Here is a 14,719-nt window from a genome sequence, read left to right on the forward strand (position 1 = left end):
TTCCACCGTTCCGTTTATCATGACACACTCCATCATTGTCATATTGCTTAGCATGATCATGTAGTTGACATCGTATTTGTGGCAAAGCCACCATTCATAATTCTTTCATACGTGTCACTCATGCATCATTGCATATCCGGGTACACCGCTGGAGGCATTCATATAGAGTCATATTTTGTTCTAAGTATCGAGTTGTAATTGTTGAGTTGTAAGAAAAATAAAAGTGTGATGATCATCACTATTAGAGCATTGTCCCGGTGAGGAAAGGATGATGGAGACTATGATTCCCCCACAAGTCAGGATGAGACTCCGGACGCAAAATAAATAAAAGAGGCCAAAGAAGCCCAAATAAAAAAAGAGAGACATAAAAGAGGCCATAAAAAGAAGAAGAGAAAAGACCCAAATAAAAAAATGAGAGAAAAGGAGAGAAGGGACAATGTTACTATCCTTTTACTACACTTGTGCTTCAAAGTAGCACCATGATCTTCATAGTAGAGAGTCTCTCATGTTATCACTTTCATATACTAGTGGGAATCTTTCATTATAGAACTTGTCTTGTATATTCCAATGATGGGCTTCCTCAAATTGCCCTAGGTCTTCATGAGCAAGCAAGTTGGATGCACACCCACTTAGTTTCTGTTTGAGCTTTCATATACTTATAGCTCTAGTGCATCCGTTGCATGGCAATCCCTACTCACTCACATTGATATCTATTGATGGGCATCTCCATAGCCCGTTGATACGCCTAGTTGATGTGAGACTATCTTCTCCTTTTTGTCTTCTCCACAACCACCACTCTATTCCACCTATAGTGCTATATCCATGGCTCACGCTCATGTATTGCGTGAAAATTCAAAAAAGTTTTGAGAATGTCAAAAGTATGAAACAATTGCTTGGCTTGTCGTCGGGGTTGTGCATGATTTAAATATTTTATGTGGTGAAGATAGACCATAGCTAGACTATATGATTTTGTAGGGATGACTTTCTTTAGCCATGATATTTTGAGAAGACATAATTGCTTTGTTATTATGCTTGAACTATTATTATTTTTTATGTCAATATAAACTTTTGTCTTGAATCTTTTGGATCTGAATATTTATACCACAATTAAGAATAATGACATTAAAATTTTGCCAAGTAGCACTCCGCATCAAAAATTCTGTTTTTATCATTTACCTACTTGAGGACGAGCAGGAATTAAGCTTGGGGATGCTTGATGCGTCTCCAACGTATCTATAGTTTTTGATTGCTCCATGCTATATTATCTACTGTTTTGGACATTATTGGGCTTTATTATCCACTTTTATATTATTTTTGGGACTAACCTATTAACCGGAGGCTCAGCCCAGAATTGTTGTTTTTTTGCCTATTTTAGGGTTTCAAAGAAAAGGAATATCAAATAGAATAAAACCTTTGGGAACGTGATTTTCTCATCGAATACAACTCAAGAGACTTGGACCCTACATCAAGCCACGTAACAGGAGGCCACGAGGTAGGGGGGCACGCCTACCCCCCCATGCACGCCCTCCACCCTCGTGGCCCCTCTGTTGCTTCACCGACGTACTTCTTCCTCCTATATATACCCACGTACCCTCAAACGATCAGATACGGAGCCAAAACCCTAATTCCACCACCGCAACTTTCTGTATCCACGAGATCCCATCTTGGGGCCTGTTTCGGAGCTCCGCCGGAGGGGGCATCGATGACGGAGGGCTTCTACATCAACACAGCCTCTCCGATGAAGTGTGAGTAGTTTACTTCAGACCTACGGGTCCATAGTTAGTAGCTAGGTGGCTTCTTCTCTCTTTTTGGATCTCAATACAATGTTCTCCCCCTCTCTTGTGGAGATCTATTCGATGTAATCTTCTTTTTGCGGTGTGTTTGTTGGATTCGATGAATTATGGGTTTATGATCAAGTCTATCTATGAATAATATTTGAATCTTCTCTGAATTCTTTTATGTATGATTGGTTATCTTTGCAAGTCTCTTCGAATTATAAGTTTGGTTTGGCCTACTAGATTGATCTTTCTTGCAACGGGAGAAGTGCTTAGCTTTGGGTTCAATCTTGCGGTGTCCTTTCCCGGCGACAGTAAGGGCAGCAAGGCACGTATTGTATTGTTGCCATCGAGGATAACAAGATGGGGTTTTCTTCATATTGCATGAGTCTATCCCTCTACATCATGTCATCTTGCTTAAGGCGTTACTCTGTTTTTAACTTAATACTCTAGACGCATGTTGGATAGCGGTTGATGAGTGGAGTAATAGTAGTAGATGCAGGCAGGAGTCGGTCTACTTGTCTCGGACGTGATGCCTATATACATGATCATACCTAGATATTCTCATAACTATGCTCAATTCTGTCAATTGCTCAACAGTAATTTGTTCACCCACCGTAGAATACTTATACTCTCGAGAGAAGCCACTAGTGAAACCTATGGCCCCCGGGTCTATCTTTATCATATCAATCTCCTACTACTTAGTTATTTTACTTTGCTATTTACTTTGCCTTTATTTTACTTTGCAGCTTTATCATAAAAATACCAAAAATCTTATCTTATCATATCTATCAGATCTCACTCTCGTAAGTGGCCTTATAGGGATTGACAACCCCTATTTGCGTTGGTTGCGAGGATTTATTTGTTTTGTGCAGGTGCCAAGGACTCGCGCGTAGCCTCCTACTGGATTGATACCTTGGTTTCTCAAAAACTGAGGGAAATACTTACGCTACTTTGCTGCATCATCCCTTCCTCTTCGGGGAAAACCAACGCAGTGCTAAAAGAGGTAGCAGCCGTCAACAGGCTGAAAGACACACCGGGACGGAAATTAGCCCAACATTTAAATGGGTCGCTAAAAGGCCGAAATATGTACATTCTGAAAATTGGCCCATCCATTAAATGGGTCGTTAACAGGCCGAAATCTCATCGGGCCGATATTGAGCCCAAATATATAGCGGGCTGTTAACGGGCTCGAACTGACGATGGGCTGCAATGGTGTCAAATCTTTAACGGGCCGTTGACGGGCCGAATTGGCACATCTCGTATGGACCGTGAGCTTAAATGGACCTGACACAAGTAGGCCTTATATGGGCCGGCCTGCTAATTTTTACTGGGCCGACCTTTTTCACCGGAATGGGCCATTGTTGGGTCGTGCCACGTGTCTACCTATCATAGGCGCCTCCTGTCCAATGAGTGGATGGCGACTGTCCCAACGGTGAGGCAACACGTGTTTCCTTCGGCCAATCAGAATTTTACACGTGGAAATTTCCCATTGGTCAGGGTTGTTAACGGGTTATCGGATGCAAAATCCGATCCGATAGCTTAACGGCGTTCCGTTGCGGTGGATGCCACGTGTCGGTCACCTTTAACGAAAGCACTTCTGTGATGCGCGATTTATCGTCATGGAAGTGGACACTTCCGTGATGATAATTTTGGTAATGTCATGGAACACTTCTACGACAGCACATGTATGATTATCTTGATTCTGTCATAAAATCGTCATGGATGTACATGCATGACAAAAAATACGACCTACTGTGACAAACACGTATCATCATAGAAGTGTACTTTTTTTGTAGTGTAATCTTCCCAGAGAAAAAATAGTTATCTGGTAGCTCACCCCAAAAGAAAGGGTTTGTTAAAACTATAATAGTTCCCCTCTGTTTAACGCTTCATCCGTTTTAAGCATGGCTCCAATCCACGAGGAGGATCAATCCTTGCAAAGGGGTGTGACGGTCTTTGGTGCTCTAGGCTGACATATCGAGTTGTGCGGCCAACCATGGTTGTCAAGTACTCCTTCCGTTTCAAAATAGATGACTTAACTTTATACTAATTTTAGTATAAAGTTAATACAAAGTTGGATTATCTATTTTGGAACGGAGGGAGTATGTTCATAGTTTGAATTTGTTTGTGGAGCACTAACCAGAAGAAGAACTTGCATATTGGCTCGGCATGCACCAACCACATCTTCATCGAAGAGAACTTTGGGAGGGATTCATGGATTTTGTTGCATAAATGAATGTTGATGAACACATACCATTTGATGCCCAATTCAAAGAAATGTAGTCCACCTGATCAACGACGATGTTTGCATGAGACAAAAAGAGTGTCCACATGCTGAACTCGCATAGCTGAGCTAGGTTGTGCAATTGGCCCACCACCCGAATCTAGTTTTGATCATACATCTCCTACATAACCATCTTACCTTGTTCTTGAAAATAACCATCCTATACCTCTGAAGCGTGTAAGACGTTGGCGGTGGATAGCCGAGACCCACTGCCGTTCATTTCATTGTCGAATTGTGCTATATTTTTCTGCCTTTGGCAATTTCTGCCTTTATTATTTCAAAGTGTCACATTAGTTATTTGTTTTGGTGCATCATGTATCAAATTTCCTCGCTGCATACCGCTGCAGTAAATGCAATCTGAAACAAGTGCGCTCTTATTTGTAGGTACACGAAGAAACCTTATGTTACACTTTGGAAAACAAGCACAATGAGATAAGTATTATGTTACACTCTGAAATAAGACAAATTTTGCCTTGCGCCACAAAAAGAAGTAGCATGAATCTCATGGTGGTGGCAACCGGTGCGTGCACACACCAAATACCCCGTGTATACTAGAAAAATCACTCGCGTGCATAGTCGCACCAAACTGTAGTTTTCTAAAATGTCATGTTCAAACTTTTCACAGTTCACCCCCGGATGGATTGATTCTTCAGATCACCATACACCGTGTATGTGATATATCTATGTGAGCAATTCATATGTTCATGCGTTCAGGTCAGTAGATCATTCCACGCAAAAAAAAGGGTCAGTAGACAATAGCGCGGTCTCGACCCGGAGGACAAGACGAGCAGCTTGCCTCCGACGACCAAGCATATGCAGCGTGTCCAACTCCAACCGTCACACTCATCACATCACGTATGCAAAACGGCAGCGCGTTCAAGAATCCAGATGGCGGGTGGTCGGCGGGGCACAGAAGAAGCAGCCAAGTCTACCTGCGTACGCACGCGATTCCCTGAGAGGCTGTGACGCGACTAGGAACTGTTCGGCTCATGCATGGGCTGGCGCCACGCTCCACATGGATGGGTCCTGGTCATGCGGCCGTCTGTCAGGGCGCTGACCGGCATGGTGGGGGCAGGGCAGCATGTCGACGACCGAGCATCGATCACCACCAGCGTCGCATACATTGGTTCCTCTCCATCTTCTGCCGCCGCTCCTGCTCCTGCCGCTGCTGGCGCGGGGCCGTCGGAGCGCGGCTAAATATCGTGTTTTAATTTTTTTTTCAAACCTATTCGAAATCTGATCATAGTTTAAATTTTTTTCGAGATCTGATTCTTTTGCTACCGCCAGAGACCATGGCGGGAGGGTATAACAACCTACTGCCAAGAACCCTGACGATAGGGTTGCATGCCCTATCGTCAAAACCCGCCTAAGTATTGAACATAGTGTGTGCTCGTGCCTACCGTCAAGCACCTTGGCGGTAGGATTGTGCAGGCTACCGTCAGCCCGTTTGACGATAGGCTGTTAGATCCTAGCGCCATGGACTCTGGCGATAGCAAAATGGTCAGATATTGAATTTTTTTCAACTTAAGGTCATATCTTGAATAGGTTTCAGAAAAAGGTCAAAACACGAAATTTTGCCTCGGAGCGCTAGCCTTGCAGTACCGGCAGTAGCATCAGTGTATCACCGACTGCAGTCATCAATCAGTCCAGCCAGCCAAGGGACAAGCCAGAGCACTTGAGCGTGGTTCAGCTGCGATCCTGCCGAGTGGACGAACGCATGAATGAAGGAGTGATGATGATTGTTGATTTGGCCACGGAGAGCGTGGTGATCGGTGCGTTGATGAATGAAGAATGATCATTCATCATTGTGCGTTTGGTTTTGATCAGGTGATGAAAGACCGAGGCACCGAGCGCTGCTTTTCTTTTACATGGACTGAGGCACTGATCGGTAATCATGAATTGCTACGTTTTTTTATATCAACATGAATTGTTACATGTCAAAGGCGTGGCCAAGTCGTCAGCACATTGCAGCTCGATACAGTTTTGTTTTTTGTTTTTGAGAGAAAGCTGGATACAGGTGACGGGTCGGGGAATAGCGAGATGGGTGCTCCTATTTGGAGCGCATACTATTTATTGTATCAAGCAGTACTAAACACCGGGCTAGCGTCGACATTCTGATCAAGTAGTAGGGCGGGATGCACTTGAGGCGAAATGAGCCTGGATTTCACTGGTTTTGTTTTTATTCCTTGTTCTTCCGGGATGTTTCTTTTCTTTTTCCTTCCTCCTTTTTTGTTTGCTCATTTGTTTCTTTGATTTTATTTTTCATTTACATTTTGCTTTTGGTATATTGTGTTTTTCTTTCTTTTGGTTTTCATTATAAATTTTTTTATATGTCAACAACATTTTTTCAATACATGTTTCACATTTTTCCAATATATATTTAACATTATTATAAAACATATTAAATATTTCTTCTATACACACTTCTAACATTTTATAAATGCATGATTAAAATTTTCCAAATACAATAATAACATTTTTTATATAGTTGGTCAACATTTTACCTATACGCACTTTAAAAAAAATTACATGTTTGATTTTTCTAAATACAACACTAACATTTTTCTAATACATGGTCAACATTCTTTCTATGAACATTTAACATTTTTAAGATGCTTTATCAATATTTTTCAAATGCAAAATAAACATTTTTTTGAATGCATGGTCAACATTTTTCTATACATATTTAACATTTTTTAAATGCTTAATTAACATTTTTGAAATACTTGCTCAGTTTTTTAAATGATTCGTTAATTTTTTATATACATGATGATCAAAAGATTTCATCATTTTTTTCATACATGGTCAACATTTTTTTATACACATTCAATTTTTTGAAATGCTTCATTAATAATTTTTTTCAAATAGTTGTTTAACATATTTTAAATACATGATCAAATTTTTTCACACTCATTGTATATTTTGTATATATTTTTTGCATACATGGTCAACATTTTTATATACACATTTAACATTTTTGAAATACATGATTAACATTTTTTAAAACATTATGAAAGGTCTATTTTTTAAGACCAAGGCTTTCCATCTTTTTGGATGGGCGAGTCAAGGCGCTTTAAAAAATCATTATTGATAATATTCGTGTGTGTGAAAGAGTGACAACATCATTGATCCAGTCTAATTGAGCCTCTTTACCAAACTCTTTGAAGTATTTCTTCGAGCAAAGATTGAAGCCGTGAAGAAGGTGTTTCTAAGATATTTCATTCTAATTCTTAGTCATAAGAGTTATTTTGTATTTTCTTGGATCTTAGGTCTAAATCAGTGTACCTATAACTGTTATGAGTATGAAGAAAGTTACAGGTATTTCAAAAAAATAGACTATGCCTCGCTGCTTTGATCGGCTGGGCCGGGCCACCAAGCGCGAGCATCGTGCTACCCTCCCCCCCCCCCCCCACCCCACACCCTGCCGCTAGTTAGAAAACGGTTGACAGGTTGAGTTTTTCTAAAAGTTCACTAGATAAAAGGTAAAAATTATTCTATTTCAAAATTAAATAAAGGTTTCTTCACACCAAAAATGCTTGTGAATACAGAAAAAGTTTGCGAATTAAAAAAAATCACGTATTCAAAAAAAGTTTGTCAATTGTGAACAGGTTCATGAACAAAAAGTTCTCAAATTTAAGGAAAAGTTCATTGATTTGAAAAAAATGGTCATGAATCTGAAAAATCTTTTTGAATTTGAGAAAAGTTTATTCTTTTGAAAAAAAGACGAAGAAAAAACCAAAAAATTCACGAGTTTGTAAAAAGGTTCGAAAATTTAAAAAATCATCAAAAAAGAAAAATAAAAAACCAAACAGGAAACCAGCAAAAAAACTAGAAGCTTCTAGACACTTCATAAAATCGGCTAGAAAATTTTAGAAGCTTTACAAAACCGGCTGGTGGAACACACGTGAGACCAAGAATGCGCCCGCATGGACAAGTCCATTACGATCGACGGGAATTTGGACGCGAGCGTTGTGTACCCGAACCGTTGCCAAGGTAACTCCTTCACCTTCTCTGGTTGACAAATGTCACACTGCATGTGCGCCACTTGTCGCAATGTGGAAATTTTTTTTTTCGCATATTTGTTTTTTTAAAACATTTTATCTCTTGAACGATGGGTCCAAGTATAGAACAGTTTTCACGATAGATTTCTCGCATCGAGATCTTCGAAACTATATCCCATGTTAGTAGGTTTTGATGAACTCATTTTATGAAAAGACCCAAATAAATACCCAAAAATGCAAAAAAGAAAACAAAACCAAGTAAACAGTTCGTGCAATAAACGAATACCGAAAAAAGCATATGTTTTTTTGGCCCAAATGCACCGTTTTCACATGTTTTTTGGCAGCACAAATTGTGTTTTCCCCTTTTCCCGAGAAACACATCTATGTGTTCTATGCTTCCATGAACAATATTTTCCCCGACAAGGTACTTCTCACCAAAAGCAAATCGATGCTTCCATGAGAAGCAAATCCATACTTCTCGTGAAAGCAAATAAAATATCCCCCAAGAAGCAAATTTGAATCAGTGTTTCACGCGGATGTACACACCTATGCTTCTCACGAAAACAAATTCGTACTTCCATAGGAAGAAATTTGTGCTTCTCGTTGAAGCATAAGTTTTTTTTTCTTCCGAGAAGCATAGTTGTGTTTCACAAAAAAAATCCTCCAAAACCTAGGAAAAAACAAAACCTCAAAAACCCTTTAAAAATACGCATCTAAAACTCAAAAACAAGTACAACAAAAAAAACAAAATTAAGAGGGAGCGACCAGCACGCCAACCTAAAAGTGACCCGTGGAGGCTTGAGGCCCCCAAATGGGTGGGTAACTGTGACGCCCGGATAATTAAGCTACAGTAACCTCTGCTAATGATGCCACGTCACCATGATTATGCTAATCTCGCATTAGTTCAAAACCAATTACAAAAAAATTCAAATTCAAATCAGTCAAACAATTAAGTTTTCAAAAGTCAAACTAAAATGTTCTTAGTGTGAAAAAATAAATCATGGATAATATTGTTGGAGAAACAAACATCTTTATAAAATAATCAAATACCCTAAGGTGATAAAACAACAGCAAAAACAATTATTTAATGTCTTTGGATATTTGAAAAAAATACTAAACTATTTATTTGGAGGTTAGACATTTTGTGATAGTGTATAATTAGCATTACTGATTTTAGGTGCAATTCTGGTAAATTATAAAACTAGTTGTAAAATAAAAAAAGGAAACATAAGCAAAAAAAAAACTAAAAACTAAACCCCCTTTCCCCCTGGGCCGCTCGGCCCAGCTGGCCGCAGCCAAACTAGGCAGGCCGGCCAGCCCACTGGCCATTTGGCCCCCCTCACTCCCTTAACCCCCCCACTCCCTATCGGAACCCTAGCCCACTACCGCATAACCCCTCCCACTCCCTCGATTTCTCTCCCCTCCCCCGCGTGGATCTGAATCGGGGGCGCTCGCCCCCGACAACCGCCTCACGACCCCGACGCCCAATCCCGCGCCGCCCGGCGCTGCTTGCCGGCACCGTCGGCCGTCGTCTCCATCTTCCCCCCAAGCGGCTTCCTCGCCCCTCGTCGGACTACCCCACCATCGCCGCCTCACGACCTCAACGCCACCCCGAACTGCCGTCGCCGGGCGCCCTTCGCCGGAGCTCCTCCATCGCTGCCGGATCTCGCGTCCCCGTCCTCCTCCACAACGACGTCCACAAGCCACGCCAACCCCCCCTTCTCAGCAACGCTGTGAGCCGCCCCCGTTTCCCTCCTGTTTCCATGCGTTCACCGGGTCGCTCGGCGTACCCCTGCGCCGCACGCACGCATCGCCGCACACTGCACACCCACACCGGCGCCCGCCCGCGTCCTGGCTACTCCGGCCTCGCTCCCGCAGATCCCGTTGTTCGCCGCACAGCCACCGCCACGCACGGCTAGCTGCTGCTGTTGCTGCGCCCCACCGGCGCTCGCTCGCGTGCCCGCCTCACTGCGGCCCCCACCCGACCTCCTCGTCCGACCGCCGTGGCCATGTTCCGGCACGCCCTGCCGCACCACCAGCTCCCCTCGCGCGGCGCACGCTGCCGCGGCTGCGCCCGCAGCTCCTACGGTGCTCATGTGCGAGCATGCGCCTCGCCCCTGGCCTGTGCCTCTGACCACAGGCCCCCCTGGAAAAGAACGTAAAGAAAAGAAAATACTAGATAAAAATAATAAATAAATTAACTAATTAATTAATTAATCAAATAGTTAATTAACTTAATTAGCTAATTAACTTCTAAAATGGCCTATTGTGAGGATGACAGTAGGCCCCACTACTTAATTAGATTAATTAAAACGTTAACAAAACTCTGGTGGTTAAAACTGTGACCTACAATGGGGTCCCACTGGTCCCATTGACCAGTCAAATGCTGACTGGGATTGCCCCAGTTAATGATAGGTGGGCCCCTGTTGACCCAGATGACCAGTCAACTGGTCAACATTTGACATGCTGACTCAGCCCACAACCCCACTGTCAGCCTCACATTATGCTGTGTACTCTTTCTGTGTGCACTTAGCATTCAGCTATTTAATTTTCGATTAATGTTAATTCCAGAATTTTAGAAAAAGTATAAAACTTCTAAAATCAATATAAAATAAACCGTAGCTCGGATGGAAAAACTTTGTACATGAAAGTTGCTAAGAACGATGAGACGAATCCGGATACGCAGCCCATTCGTCTACCACACATCCCTAGCATAGCGAACACGCAACCTTCCCTCTCCGGTTCATCTGTCCGAAAACGCGAAACACCGGGGATACTTTCCCGGATGTTTTCCCCCTTCACCAGTATCACTTACTACCGCGTTAGGTCACCCCTAGCACCACGCATTGCCATGTTATACTTTGATTGCTCTGTTATTTATTATGTTCCCCCTACGTTACCTCTTTCCGGTGGACCTCGAGACCGCTGCCGGTACCCCTGTGATCGACTACATCGACGACGAACCCTTCTTGCCAGAGCAACCAGGCAAGCCCCCCCTTTGATTACCAGATATCGCCTACTCTTCTCTACTGCTTGCATTAGAGTAGTGTAGCATGTTACTGCTTTCCGTTAATCCTATCCTGATGCATAGCCTGTCCTTGCTACTACTGTTATTACCTTTACCTGCAATCCTAATGCTTAGTATAGGATGCTAGTTTATCATCAGTGGCCCTACACTCTTGTCCATCCGCCATGCTATACTACTGGGCCGTGATCACTTCGGGAGGTGATCACGGTGCATATACTATATACTTTACACTATTACTTTACCGGTGATACTGTTTGGAGATGGGGGCTGAAGGGGCAGGTGGCTCCATCCAGGTAGTGGTGGGTCTGAGTTCCCGACGGCCCCCGGCTGTTACTTTGAGGCGGAGCGACAGGGCAGGTTGAGACCACCTTGGAGAGAGGTGGGCCTGGCCCTGGTCGGTGTTCGTGGATACTTAACACGCTTAACGAGATGTTGGTATTTGATATGAGTCTGGCTACTGGCCTATACGCACTAACCATCTACACAGGGACAGTTATGGGCACTCGACGTCGTGGTATTAGCCGAAGCCTTCGCGACATCAGCGACTGAGCGGCGCGCGCCGGGTTGGACTAGAACGCCTACTCTTGTATAAGGGAGGCTAGGTCTGCTCACCGGCCGCGTACGCAACGTGCAGGTGTGCAATGGGCGATGGGCCCAGACCCTGCGCCATAGGATTTAGACCGGCGTGCTGACCTCTCTGTTGTGCCTAGGTAGGGCTGCGACGTGTTGATCTTCCGAGGCCGGGCATGACCCAGAAAAGTGTGTCCGGACAAAGGGGATCGAGCGTGTTGGGAAATGTGGTGCACCCCTACAGGGAAGTTAATCTATTCGAATAGCCATGATCTTTGGTAACAGGACGACTTGGAGTTGTATCTTGACCTTATGACAACTAGAACCGGATACTTAATAAAACACATCCTTCCAAGTGCCAGATACAACCGGTGATCGCTCTCTCACAGGGCGACGAGGGGAGGATCATCGGTTATGATTATGCTACACGATGCTACTTGGTGAACTTACCATCTACTCTCTTCTCCTGCTGCTGGAGGTTACCAGAAGCATAGTCTTCGAAAGGACTAGCTATCCCCCTCTTATACCGGCTTTCTGCAGTTCAGTCCACATATGATACCCTTATTCCCTTTGATACCAATGCATACATATGTAGGTAGCTCCTTGCTTGCGAGTACTTTGGATGAGTACTCACGGTTGCTTTGCTCCCTCTTTCCCCCCTTCCTTTACCTGATTGCTGCGACCAGATGTTGGAGCCCAGGAGCCAGACGCCACTGTCGATGACGACTACTACTATTTGGGAGGTGCCTACTACTACGTGCTTCCCGCTGACGACGACCAGGAGTAGTTTAGGAGGATCCCAGGCAGGAGGTCTGCGCCTCGTTCGATCTGTATCCCAGTTTGTGTTAGCCTTCTTAAGGCAACTTGTTTAACTTATGTCTGTACTCAGATATTGTTGGTTCCGCTGACACGTATATGATCGAGTTCTTGTATTCGAGCCTTCGAGGCCCCTGGCTTGTAATATGATGCTTGTATGACTTATTTTTATTTGTAGAGTTGTGTTGTGATATCTTCCCGTGAGTCCCTGATCTTGATCGTACACGCTTGCATGTATGATTAGTGTACGGTCAAATCGGGGGTGTCACAAGTTGGTATCAGAGCCGATTGCCTGTAGGAATCCCCCTTCCACACTCCTTGGCCGAAGTTGAGTCTAGACATTACAAAACTTTTTACTAACTTGGCCGTGTGGCTTACGGGCCCACGTCGCCAATTGGGTGGTATTAGGATCTTTTATTCCTCGTCTATACTCTGGGATTCTGATCTCTCTTCTATTCGGGTTAAATGTTTTTACTGATTATAACTCTAGGTTCTCGATACCACTTCCTGCCGGAGAGCCCCTTCATTCCAGATGATCGACTGCTTCACTAGAAGGTTCCAAAGATGCTATTCGAATTTTCCCCGAGACACCTGTGTCCACCGCCTTTGCAATTCCATACCGCCGTTATATCCTTATGGATAACTACATACCCTTGCCACTCTGACATTCAATCCCCTTTGGTCTTGTTATTACAAGATGCCTCGTAATACTCTCCGTTGACCCGATAACCCTTTGAGCTTACTGCCTTGCAGTTCTTGCCTCATGAATACCTCCTATGGATAATTCCTCGCACTTGCCAAGTATCTTTTCATCCCTAGTTGTTCAAGTGTTTCATGAAGGTCTTCGAAATACTATTCGATCTTCCGAAAATCCTCAGTAGCTTAATGCTCTGTGAATACTTGTCTGCTTACATTATGGTTAATTCCATATGTCTAGTAGTCTTCGTTGACATCCCTTGACTTTGCCATTTTGACCCTAGTGATTCAATATGTGTGTATGCACGCGATCATCAGGATATCCTTTTAAATTATCTTCCCGGTTCAGACGTCATTTTAAACATGAGCTGGATCTCGACCAATTAAATTTTGCCATCGATTGTATCCCTAAGGCTATTCAACTTATCAATCCCTAATCAGAGCATTGCTTCTGATCTCTTGTCTTGGAATTGATAATTCCTTTGCATTTGAACTTAGAGTTAGTCAGTTGTTTCTATAAACTGATCTCCTTGCATTCCTTCTTCCTCTGGTTGAGTACCGATGCTCACATCAGATCCCTTGTGGACCATCGGATCATTTGTTAGATTTTATCCGACAACGTCCTTCATATTCTATCACTTTGGAAGTTCTTCCTCTGATATATAATGCCATTGGTAAATCCTATTCTCTGATTGGCCAACCATGCTCTGCTTTTGAGCTGGAGATATTTTCTCTTGAAACTTGTGGTATATGTTTCTAAGAAGCCCCTATGGGTTGAACCTATGCCTTCCTTCATCTGTGTGATCCCGAAAGATTTCACGTTTCATACTTATCTGGTATTTCACAAGGTAAAAAAATTTCAACACTAATGTCATTTTTGAAACGCGAGGGGTGAACGAAAGGTTATGCATTGAAGAAGTGGGAGTCGACCTTGAACTTTGTGTTCATGCCCATGGACACGATGTATATCCTATCATGGAAGCTTCTTATAATACTAATTACTCCCTTGATATAATATCATTTGGTATCTGTGAATTGATCCTTTGCAATCGTGGTTCCGGTCATATTTTCTCCTTGATTTTAATTCTCGGACTAGTTAAAGCACTTGTCTTCTGCAGATCAATACACCTCTGCAACCTCTATTATGTTCTACCTTCGAGTATTACCCCATGGTATCTCGATAAAATCACAGAACCATATTACTTCTTATGAGTTCTTCTTCAAGTATTATTTCTCACCGATCCCAATTTTTCCCCGGGTTCTGAGTTGTTAGACACTCAGGGACACCGATAGTGTATCAAGTCCATAATCTGATTCATTAACTCTAAGTAGTTTTCGTTGCTTATGAGTTTAATAATCCTTCAAATCATTCCTAGCCCGATCGGCTATATCATTATCGTGCTAAATTTTAATTGTGCTACCTGGTCCTTCTTCTCGGAGCACAATTTTCGACGATGAGCTAAGCTTACGTCGATCTTCCTCATCATACCATTTTGCCTTAAATAACGAGCTTAGTTTCGAGTTTGTGTCATACCCTTGGGTTCAA

Source organism: Triticum urartu, chromosome 3 (assembly GCF_003073215.2).
Source record: "Triticum urartu cultivar G1812 chromosome 3, Tu2.1, whole genome shotgun sequence".
In the NCBI taxonomy this organism is placed as follows: Eukaryota; Viridiplantae; Streptophyta; class Magnoliopsida; order Poales; family Poaceae; genus Triticum; species Triticum urartu.